This window comes from Ranitomeya variabilis, chromosome 5 (assembly GCF_051348905.1).
Source record: "Ranitomeya variabilis isolate aRanVar5 chromosome 5, aRanVar5.hap1, whole genome shotgun sequence".
Taxonomy (NCBI): Eukaryota; Metazoa; Chordata; class Amphibia; order Anura; family Dendrobatidae; genus Ranitomeya; species Ranitomeya variabilis.
Genome location: NC_135236.1, coordinates 619,801,002 through 619,813,127, shown reverse-complemented (window position 1 = coordinate 619,813,127; position 12,126 = coordinate 619,801,002).

Here is a 12,126-nt window from a genome sequence, read left to right as displayed (position 1 = left end):
GACAATCCGAAGATTCCACCTGACCGGAGGAAAATCGAGGATGAAACCCCGAATTACAGAAAAACGGGGACACCAAGGTGGCAGAGCTGGCCCGATTATTGAGGGCGAACTCCGCCAATGGCAAAAAAGCAACCCAATCATCCTGATCCGCAGACACAAAACACCTCAAATATGTCTCCAAGGTCTGATTAGTCCGCTCGGTCTGGCCATTAGTCTGAGGATGGAAAGCAGACGAAAAAGACAAATCTATGCCCATCCTAGCACAGAATGCCCGCCAAAATCTAGACACGAATTGGGTCCCTCTGTCAGAAACGATATTCTCCGGAATACCATGCAAACGAACAACATTTTGAAAAAACAGAGGAACCAACTCGGAAGAAGAAGGCAACTTAGGCAAGGGAACCAAATGGACCATCTTAGAGAAACGGTCACACACCACCCAGATGACAGACATCTTCTGAGAAACAGGCAGATCCGAAATAAAATCCATCGAGATGTGCGTCCAAGGCCTCTTCGGAATAGGCAAGGGCAACAACAATCCACTAGCCCGAGAACAACAAGGCTTGGCCCGAGCACAAACGTCACAAGACTGCACAAAGCCTCGCACATCTCGTGACAGGGAAGGCCACCAGAAGGACCTTGCCACCAAATCCCTGGTACCAAAGATTCCAGGATGACCTGCCAACGCAGAAGAATGAACCTCAGAGATGACTCTACTGGTCCAATCATCAGGAACAAACAGTCTACCAGGTGGGCAACGATCCGGTCTATCCGCCTGAAACTCCTGCAAGGCCCGCCGCAGGTCTGGAGAAACGGCAGACAATATCACTCCATCCTTAAGGATACCTGTGGGCTCAGAATTACCAGGGGAGTCAGGCTCAAAACTCCTAGAAAGGGCATCCGCCTTAACATTCTTAGAACCCGGTAGGTATGACACCACAAAATAAAACCGAGAGAAAAACAACGACCAGCGCGCCTGTCTAGGATTCAGGCGCCTGGCAGACTCAAGGTAAATTAAATTTTTGTGGTCAGTCAATACCACCACCTGATGTCTGGCCCCCTCAAGCCAGTGACGCCACTCCTCAAAAGCCCACTTCATGGCCAAAAGCTCCCGATTCCCAATATCATAATTCCGCTCGGCGGGCGAAAATTTACGGGAAAAAAAAGCACAAGGTCTCATCACGGGGCAGTCGGAACTTCTCTGCGACAACACCGCCCCAGCTCCGATTTCAGAAGCGTCGACCTCAACCTGAAAAGGAAGAGCAACATCAGGCTGACGCAACACAGGGGCGGAAGAAAAGCGGCGCTTAAGCTCCCGAAAGGCCTCCACAGCATCAGGGGACCAATCAGCAACATCAGCACCCTTCTTAGTCAAATCACTCAATGGTTTAACAACATCAGAAAAACCAGCAATAAATCGACGATAAAAGTTAGCAAAGCCCAAAAATTTCTGAAGACTCTTAAGAGAAGAGGGTTGCGTCCAATCACAAATAGCCTGAACCTTGACAGGATCCATCTCGATGGAAGAGGGGGAAAAAATGTATCCCAAGAAGGAAATCTTTTGAACCCCAAAAACGCACTTAGAACCCTTCACACACAAGGAATTAGACCGCAAAACCTGAAAAACCCTCCTGACCTGCTGGACATGAGAGTCCCAGTCATCCGAAAAAATCAGAATATCATCCAGATACACAATCATAAATTTATCCAAATAATCGCGGAAAATGTCATGCATAAAGGACTGGAAGACTGAAGGGGCATTTGAAAGACCAAAAGGCATCACCAAATACTCAAAGTGGCCCTCGGGCGTATTAAATGCGGTTTTCCACTCATCCCCCTGCTTGATTCGCACCAAATTATACGCCCCACGGAGATCAATCTTAGAGAACCACTTGGCCCCCTTTATACGAGCAAACAAATCAGTCAGCAGTGGTAACGGATATTGATATTTAACCGTGATTTTATTCAAAAGCCGATAATCAATACACGGCCTCAAAGAGCCATCTTTCTTAGACACAAAGAAAAAACCGGCTCCTAAGGGAGATGACGAAGGACGAATATGTCCCTTTTCCAAGGACTCCTTTATATATTCTCGCATAGCAGCATGTTCAGGTACAGACAGATTAAATAAACGACCCTTAGGGTATTTACTACCCGGGATCAAATCTATGGCACAATCGCACTCCCGGTGCGGAGGTAGTGAACCAAGCTTGGGTTCTTCAAAAACGTCACGATAGTCAGACAAGAATTCAGGAATCTCAGAGGGAATAGATGATGAAATGGAAACCAAAGGTACGTCCCCATGAGTCCCTTTACATCCCCAGCTTAACACAGACATAGCTTTCCAGTCGAGGACTGGGTTATGAGATTGCAGCCATGGCAATCCTAGCACCAAAACATCATGTAGATTATACAGCACCAGAAAGCGAATAATCTCCTGGTGATCCGGATTAATACGCATAGTTACTTGTGTCCAGTATTGTGGTTTATTACTAGCCAATGGGGTGGAGTCAATCCCCTTCAGAGGTATAGGAGCTTCCAAAGGCTCCAAATCATACCCACAGCGTTTGGCAAAGGACCAATCCATAAGACTCAAAGCGGCGCCAGAGTCGACATAGGCGTCCGCGGTAATAGATGATAAAGAACAAATCAGGGTCACAGATAGAATAAACTTAGACTGTAAAGTGCTAATTGAAACAGACTTGTCAAGCTTCTTAGTACGCTTAGAGCATGCTGATATAACATGAGTTGAATCACCACAATAGAAGCACAACCCATTTTTTCGTCTAAAATTCTGCCGCTCGCTTCTGGACAGAATTCTATCACATTGCATATTTTCTGGCGTCTTCTCAGTAGACACCGCCAAATGGTGCACAGGTTTGCGCTCCCGCAGACGCCTATCGATCTGAATAGCCATTGTCATGGACTCATTCAGACCCGCAGGCACAGGGAACCCCACCATAACATCCTTAATGGCATCAGAGAGACCTTCTCTGAAAATCGCCGCCAGGGCGCACTCATTCCACTGAGTAAGCACAGACCATTTACGGAATTTTTGGCAGTATATTTCAGCTTCATCTTGCCCCTGAGATAGGGACATCAAAGCTTTTTCCGCCTGAAGCTCTAAATGAGGTTCCTCATAAAGCAACCCCAAGGCCAGAAAAAACGCATCCACATTGAGCAACGCAGGATCCCCTGGTGTCAATGCAAAAGCCCAATCTTGAGGGTCGCCCCGGAGCAAGGAAATTACAATCCTGACCTGCTGTGCAGGATCTCCGGCAGAGCGAGACTTCAGGGACAAAAACAATTTGCAATTATTTTTAAAATTTTGAAAGCAAGATCTATTCCCTGAAAAAAATTCAGGCAAAGGAATTCTAGGTTCAGACATAGGTGCATGAACAACAAAATCTTGCAAATTTTGTACCTTCGTGGCGAGATTATTCAAACCTGTAGCTACACTCTGAAGATCCATTTCAAACAGGTGAACACAGAGCCATTCAAGGATTAGAAGGAGAGAAAGAGAGGAAGGCTGCAGTATAGGCAGACTAGCAAGTGATTCAATTATGAGCACACTCAGAACTAGAGAAAAAAAAAAAAAAATTTCAGCAGACTTCTTTTTTCTCTCCTTTCTCAGCCAATAATTTAACCCTTTTTGGGCCGGTCAAACTGTCATGATTCTCAATTGCGAGAGAACATAGCCCAGCATATATAAGAACTAGCTCTTGGAAGATGGAATCTAAACTGACCATGAACTAAACCTGCCGCACAATTAACAGTGGCCGGGTAGCGTGCCTACGTTTTATCCCTAGACGCCCTATCATTCCCCCCTAACACTTGTCATTTCGACCTCACATCTGTCATTTTCCGATCACTCCACTATTTTCCCTCACTCCTCTCATTTTGCACTCACACCTTTTCATTTTCACCTCACACCTCTCATTTTCACCTCAGTATATACATGTTTGTCATCTCCCTTATATATAGTTTACACCTGTATGTCATCTCCTGTATATAGTATATACCTGTATGTCATCTCCCCTGTATATAGTATATACCTGCTGTGTGTCATCTCCCCTGTATATAGTATATACCTGTATGTCATCTCCTCCTATATATAGTATATACCTGTATGTAATCTCCTCCTGTATATAGTATATGCCTGTGTGTCATCTCACCTATATATAGTATATATCTGTGTGTCATCTCATCCTGTATATAGTATATACCTGTATGTCATCTCCTCCTATACATAGCATATACCTGTATGTCATCTCCTCATGTATATACTATATACCTGTAGGTAATCTGCTCCTGTATATAGTATATACCTGTGTGTCATCTCCTTCTGTATATAGTATATACCTGTATGTCATCTCCTGCTGTATGTAGTATGTACCTGTATGTCATCTCCTCCTCTATATAGTATATACCTGTGTGTCATCTCTCCTGTATATAGTATATATCTGTGTGTCATCTCCTCCTGCATATAGTATATATCTGTGTGTCATCTCCCCTGTAAATAGTATATACCTGTGTGTCATCTCCTCCTGTATATAGTATATATCTGTGTGTCATCTCTCCTGTATATAGTATATATCTGTATGTCATCTCTGTCATGATTCTCAATGGCGAGAGAACATAGCCCAGCATATATAAGAACTAGCTCTTGGAAGATGGAATCTAAACTGACCATGAACTAAACCTGCCGCACAATTAACAGTGGCCGGGTAGCGTGCCTACGTTTTATCCCTAGACGCCCAGCGCCAGCCGGAGGACTAACTAATCCTAGCAGAGGAAAATACAGTCCTGGCTCACCTCTAGAGAAATTTCCCCAAAAGGCAGACAGAGGCCCCCACATATATTGGCGGTGATTTTAGATGAAATGACAAACGTAGTATGAAAATAGGTTTAGCAAAATCGAGGTCCGCTTACTAGATAGCAGGAAGACAGAAAGGGCACTTTCATGGTCAGCTGAAAACCCTATCAAAACACCATCCAGAAATTACTTTAAGACTCTAGTATTAACTCATAACACCAGAGTGGCAATTTCAGATCACAAGAGCTTTCCAGACACAGTAACGAAACAGCAGCTGTGAACTGGAACAAAATGCAAAAACAAACAAGGACGAAAGTCCAACTTAGCTGGGAGTTGTCTAGTAGCAGGAACATGCAAAGAAAGGCTTCTGATTACATTGTTGACCGGCATGAAACTGACAGAGGAGCAAGGTTATATAGAGACTCCCACATCCTGATGGGAACAGGTGAACAGAGAGGATGATGCACACAAGTTCAATTCCACCAGTGGCCACCGGGGGAGCCCAGAATCCAATTTCACAACACATCTCCTTCTGTATTAGACCTCGTTCACACGTTATTTGGTCAGTATTTTTACCTCAGTATTTGTAAGCTAAATTGGCAGCCTGATAACTCCCCAGCCAACAGTAAGCCCACCCCCTGGCAGTATATATTAGCTCACACATACACATAATAGACTGGTCATGTGACTGACAGCTGCCGGATTCCTATATGGTACATTTGTTGCTCTTGTAGTTTGTCAGCTTATTAATCAGATTTTTATATTTGAAGGATAATACCAGACTTGTGTGTGTTTTAGGGCGAGTTTCGTGTGTCAAGTTGTGTGTGTTGAGTTGCGTGTGGCGACATGCATGTAGCGACTTTTGTGAGATGAGTTTTGTGTGGCGACATGCTTGTAGCAACTTTTTGTGTGTCGAGTTGCATGTGACAGGTTAGTGTAGCAAGTTGTGTGCAGCAAGTTTTGCGCATGGTGAGTTTTGCGCGTGGCGAGTTTTATGTGTGGTGCCTTTTGAGTATGTGTGAGTTTTGTGTGAGGCCACTTTTGCATGTGTTGCAACTTTTGTGCATGTGGCAATTTTTCCGTGTGTGCAAGTTTTGCGTGTGGCGAGTTTTCCATGAGGTGAGTTTTGCACGTGTGGAGAGTTTTGCATGTGGAGAGTTTTGCGCGTGGCAAGTTTTGAGCGGCGAATTTTGTGTTTCGACTTTTATGTGGCGAGGTTGGTGTATGTGTGGTGAAATGTGTGCTGAGGGTGGTATATGTGTTCAGGCACGTGGTAGTGTGTGGCGCATTTTGTGTGTGTTCATATCCCCGTGGTGGTGTGGTGATTATCCCATGTCGGGGCCCCACCTTAGCAACTGTACAGTATATACTCTTTGGCGCCATCGCTCTCATTCTTTAAGTCCCCCTTGTTCACATCTGGCAGCTGTTAATTTGCCTCCAACACTTTTCCTTTCATTTTTTTCCCCATTATGTAGATAGGGGCAAAATTGTTTGGTGAATTGGAAAGCGCGGGGTTAAAATTTCACCTCACAACATAGCTTTGACGCTCTCAGGGTCCAGACGTGTGACTGTGCAAAATTTTGTGCCTGTAGCTGCGACGCCTCCAACACTTTTCCTTTCACTTTTTCCCCATTATGTAGATAGGGGCAAAATTGTTTGGTGAATTGGAAAGCGCGGGGTTAAAATTTCACCTCACAACATAGCTTTGACGCTCTCAGGGTCCAGACGTGTGACTGTGCAAAATTTTGTGCCTGTAGCTGCGACGCCTCCAACACTTTTCCTTTCACTTTTTCCCCATTATGTAGATAGGGGCAAAATTGTTTGGTGAATTGGAAAGTGCGGGGTTAAAATTTCACCTCACAATATAGCCTATGACGCTCTCGGGGTCCAGACGTGTGACTGTGCAAAATTTTGTGGCTGCAGCTGCGACGGTTCAGATGCCAATCCCGGACATACATACACACATACACACATACATACACACATTCAGCTTTATATATTAGATATATATATTGTACCCAATTTTTTTATCATTAAAGATTATGCAGAGGCACCTGTAATTCACTCATCCTTTAATCATAATTAATTTATTCAATAATTTATTCACATTTTCTTTTTTTAGAATTAATAAAACCACAATTTGTTATCTTTATTTTTTGCATGCATTTTTTATAAATTCATTTTATTCAATATACATTTTAATTGATTTTTATACCACTAATATCGATTTTTTTAGGTATTCAAATTTTTTTAAGTTTCAAGGGTCATATACAGAGTATCTCAGAGGTCTGTGCCCCGAGGTCCTGTCACTTCCACGGTGTTTCCAAGGATGGTTTTCTCTAATCCTGGTCTGCAATTAAGACAAAAGAATATTACAAAAAAATGTTTTTCAATCTTAGCAGACTTTTTATTTCCTTTCTTTTCATTTTTATTTGCAGAAAAATCTAACATTTGAATGTCGTATATGTTTTTTAATGCTTACAAATTGTATTTTTAATCACTGTTGTATAGACATGCAACAAATTTATGTTTGTATTTTAACCCCTTCACCCCCGGAGCTTTTTCCGTTTTTCCGTTTTCGTTTTTCGCTCCCCTCCTTCCCAGAGCCATAACTTTTTTTTTTTTCTGTCAATTTGGCCATGTGAGGGCTTATTTTTTGCGGGACGAGTTGTACTTTTGAACGACATCATTTGTTTTACCATGTCGTGTACTAGAAAACGGGAAAAAAATTCCAAGTGCAGTGAAATTGCAAAAAAAGTGCAATCCCACACTTGTTTTTTGCTTGCCTATTTTGCTAGGTTCACTAAATGCTAAAACTGACCTGCCATTATGATTCTCCAGGTCAGTACGAGTTCATAGACACCTAACATGACTAGGTTCTTTTTTACCTAAGTGGTGAAAAAAAATTCCAAACTTTGCAAAAAAATAAATAAATAAAATTGCGCCATTTTCCGATACCCGTAGCGTCTCCATTTTTCGTGATCTGGGGTCGGGTGAGGGCTTATTTTTTGCGTGCCGAGCTGGCATTTTTAATGATAGCATTTTGGTGCAGATACGTTCTTTTGATCGCCCGTTATTGCATTTTAATGCAATGTCGTGGCGACCAAAAAAACGTAAATCTGGCGTTTCGATTTTTTTTTTCATTACGCCGTTTAGCGATCAGGTTCATGCTTTTTTTTGATTGATAGATCGGGCGATTCTGAACGCGGCGATACCAAATATGTGTAGGTTGGGGTTTTTTTTTATTTGATTGGGGCGAAAGGGGGGTGATTTAAACTTTTATATTTTTTTTATTTTTTTCACATTTTTTTTTACTTTTTTTTTTAACTTTTACCATGCTTCAATAGCCTCCATGGGAGGCTAGAAGCAGGCACAGCCCGATCGGATCTGCTACATAACAGCGATCATCAGATCGCTGTTATGTAGCTAAAATGCAGGTGTGCTGCGAGCGCCGACCACAGGGGGGCGCTCACAGCCACCGGCGATCAGTAACCATAGAGGTCTCCAGGACCTCTATGGTTACAATGTACAAGCATCGCCGACCTCCGATCATGTGACGGGGGTCGGCGATGTGCTCATATCCGGCCGCACGGCCGGATGCGGTAGTTAAATGCCGCTGTCTGAGTTTGACAGCGGCATTTAACTAGTTAATAGCGGCGGGTGATCGCGATTTCACCCGCCGCTATTGCGCGCACATGTCAGCTGTAAAAAACAGCTGACATGTCGCGACTTTGATGTGCGCTCACCGCCGGAGCGCACATCAAAGCGGGGGTCCCGACATGTGACGTACTATTCCGTCACATGTCGGGAAGGGGTTAAATATAACTGCAGCGTTCAGGGCACCAGGTGTGTTTGACACCCATTTTTTCTATGTCCAGCCCACCCTATATATGTGAGTAATACCATGTGGTTAGTATTGGCTATGTACCTGAGGAAGTGGACAGGACGTTTCACGAAACGCATAGTTTTACAGCCCTGAATAAAGTATTCAAATCTTCTGAACTCTGTGATTCCCTTGCCTGATTTTGGAGGCGCGCGGAATTGTCAGCATCTTGAATGTCCTATCCAGAATTTCTTGAAAATCCTTCATGGGTCCGGTGCCATCTGCCGCCCCCCTATTTAACTTACTATATGTGTTGTGCATACTCAAAACGTTTAAAGGTCATAATTGTACCTTACAGTTAACTGATTGTTGTTTTAGTAACTGCGCTATTGCACCCCTCTCTTTACCGTTTCTTACGCAAGGTCATGGCACACGTCATGACCTGATTACTTCTCACTATTAATGACCTCTCAAGGATTCATCGCTCATCTTAGCGATTAGAGGATACAGAGGGGACCAAACGAGTAATGATGAGGAGTGGAGTTGTCAGAGAGGTGAACGGTAAGGTGACTATTATGTTTTTTATTATTATTTTTACTCTTTTACAAATTAATTTTATTACGCTTTTGGTTCCCGAAGTCACTTTGCAATTCAAATTTTTTGGAAAAAAAGAATTTTGCCTGGTCCACTCATTTCTAGTGTGTACACATTCAAATGGAAGTTGTCATCAGAAAAATAACCTACTGTTTAAATCAGTCTTTTATGTTTAGTGTATGTTTTTACATTTTTGGTAATGTTTTATTTTTGACGTGACCATCTATTTTATATGTAGAAATCCTGTGATACTCATAGTATAAACCAGTAGTAAAATAGTGCAACAAAACATCTCACAAATATAACAACTTTATTAAAAATAAATTATCATATCAGATTTTATTAATAAACAGTAGTTCATTGGAGGGCTAACAACAAACCTCCCAAAGCTATCAGTGCATCCCCAGGTGGTTAACGTTTACATCAGATAGAAAGGTATAGGAGGCAAATGTACATAGTAATAATGGGAATCATTGTTAGGTATGTAGCCCAGCGCCATAACACATGTTTCACCCAGCTTCCACAAAGCTTTCACCCACCTTCGATCGACACCTGCCCTGATGAAGCTCGGTGAAACGTATGTACATGTTAATCACTTGGGAAAGTACTGCAATAGATATGTGGATATAATAATTATAATAATTATATGCTGCTTATAGCCTTGGGAGGTTTGTTGTTAGCCCTCCATTTAGCTACTTTGTTTTTATTATATGCTGCTTATAGCCTCGGGAGGTTTGTTGTTAGCCCTCCATTAAGCTACTTTGTTTTTTTTACAAAAGTTGTTATGATATTTTATGTTGATATATTTCTGAGATATTTTGTAGTGCTATTTTTCTTTTGATTTATCTCATAATACTTTGGTGCATTTCTCTTGTTCAGCCAGTTACTTTTTGGTTATAGGATCATTAGTTTGTCCTATTTTTCATATTGGCTTCTGAGGTTATTCTAGATTCATAGTTCCTGTTTTGTTTTTTCAGAAAATCCTAACGTACACTAGCGTTTATATACTGACACAGACCCTATATTTTGTATTAATGCATCTATTGTTCAGATGCAAAAGTAACTGTAAAGGGAGGAGGAGCAGGGTTATATGTGACATTGCCTATTCTCTATGGTGAATTTGTAATATCGGCTACTTAGCTATTAATAGAGTGCTTACCTGTTATGGTAATCCAGCTTGTAATAAAAATTGGTAATGCAAGTCCAAAATAACCCTGAGGTCTGTGTGAAAATGTTAAGATATCTATTTTTTTTAGCATATGTTGTGATACGAAAAAAAAAATGCTAAAATTTTATCATAAGGACATTTAACACAAAAACTTGACATTAAACATTAATTAGTTTTCTTAAGGTTCTTATTTCGGCTTTAACATTAATGTTGGAGCAACAAAACACAAAAGCATGTAATAAATTACACTGAAGTAGATACATGCTCTTAATCCAGAGTAAAATATAGAAGTCATTTATAATTAAAGAGGAAATCATTAAAAATGCTGTAGTGCATTAGGTGATTCTGACTGACAATGCAAATATTGAACTTGGAACCTTGATATTACTCACTTATTCAAATGAGCAAAGACTTCTTGTAGAGACACAAGGGTCAATGGGTGCTCTCGTCTGCTGGCCTGGCTGTCTTTAGAAAGACTGTATGAGCTGTATGCTCATCCCACTGAAAGCCCATACTCCTTTCCTGTGGGGAAAATACTACTCAGACAGCACAGGGTGAGGATAACACAGTGTGGCAATACTTTATTGAACCACTGATAGACAGTAACATATAGTACAGACCCAGCAGGTACATAAGATGATGCAAATGACAGTCTCATCCTTCCTCTGTCTTGCCGGAAATTAGTACATCTGCTTCCAGGGCCAACTGCCCCAACCAGTGACATACTGCTTTTGTAGTGCACCCACAAAGAGGAGCTGACAGAGTCAGAAGCTGTTGGAAGCTTTACATTAAGGTATGTGGCCACTGGCCAGGTGATCTGATTGTCCCAACTTAGGTTCTCAAAACATCTTTGAGGGTTCAGCAATGGTCAAGGAAGCACATCTGTATTCATTCATCTGGGGCCGTGGTCCCTTAAGCTGACGTCCTATAGAGTGTTAAATCTGTATTCCTCCTATTAGAGCCATAGTGCCTTGGCTACTCTCATATAGAGCTCAGGAAAAGAGAAGCAGATCTTCCTTTTCTAAATCACGGATCTTAGTCAGATATTTTTCCATAGGATTGGGGGAAGGTGTGGAGAGATCATCTCTCATTGTACGAATGTTCAAATAACCTTGAATAGTTTGTCATTCACTATTTGCAGTGCAACAAGCTGCATGGACTGATACAATGTGTAATCATCATATTAGCAGACATTGATTGTTAAATTATCCTGTGCCTTTGTTTCCCAAAAAATAAGCTGCAAGGACTGATACAAAACAAAAACACCAGGAGTAAGGAGGGACATGAGCATAAAGATACTCAAACCTATAAGATGCAGCATGGGCAGTTTAAAATATTACTTAGAGGATTAAATCTGTTACTCAAAAGGAGCATATTATCAGTAAATGACCTATTGTTTAAATCAGTTTTCGTTTTACATTTCTTTTATATTGGCAATGTTTTTTTGTCTTTGTATTACAAATTGTATTAAAAAAATGTTTTCTATGACCGAGTGTTATTTCCCGAAGCAAAAGGAAGTTAAAGTCTAAAAAAGCCTAAGCAGAGATTATGCAGTTTCAATTATACATTCAGTAGTTAAAGGGAAACTGTCAGTAGGATCAACATTCCTAAGCTGTCTACATGAATGTGCAGGTCCTGGAAAGTTTAATAAAATGATATCTTGACATCTACAATCTGATGTCTTATTCCTGAGAAATCTACTTTTTCTTCTGCATAAAGAAGTTG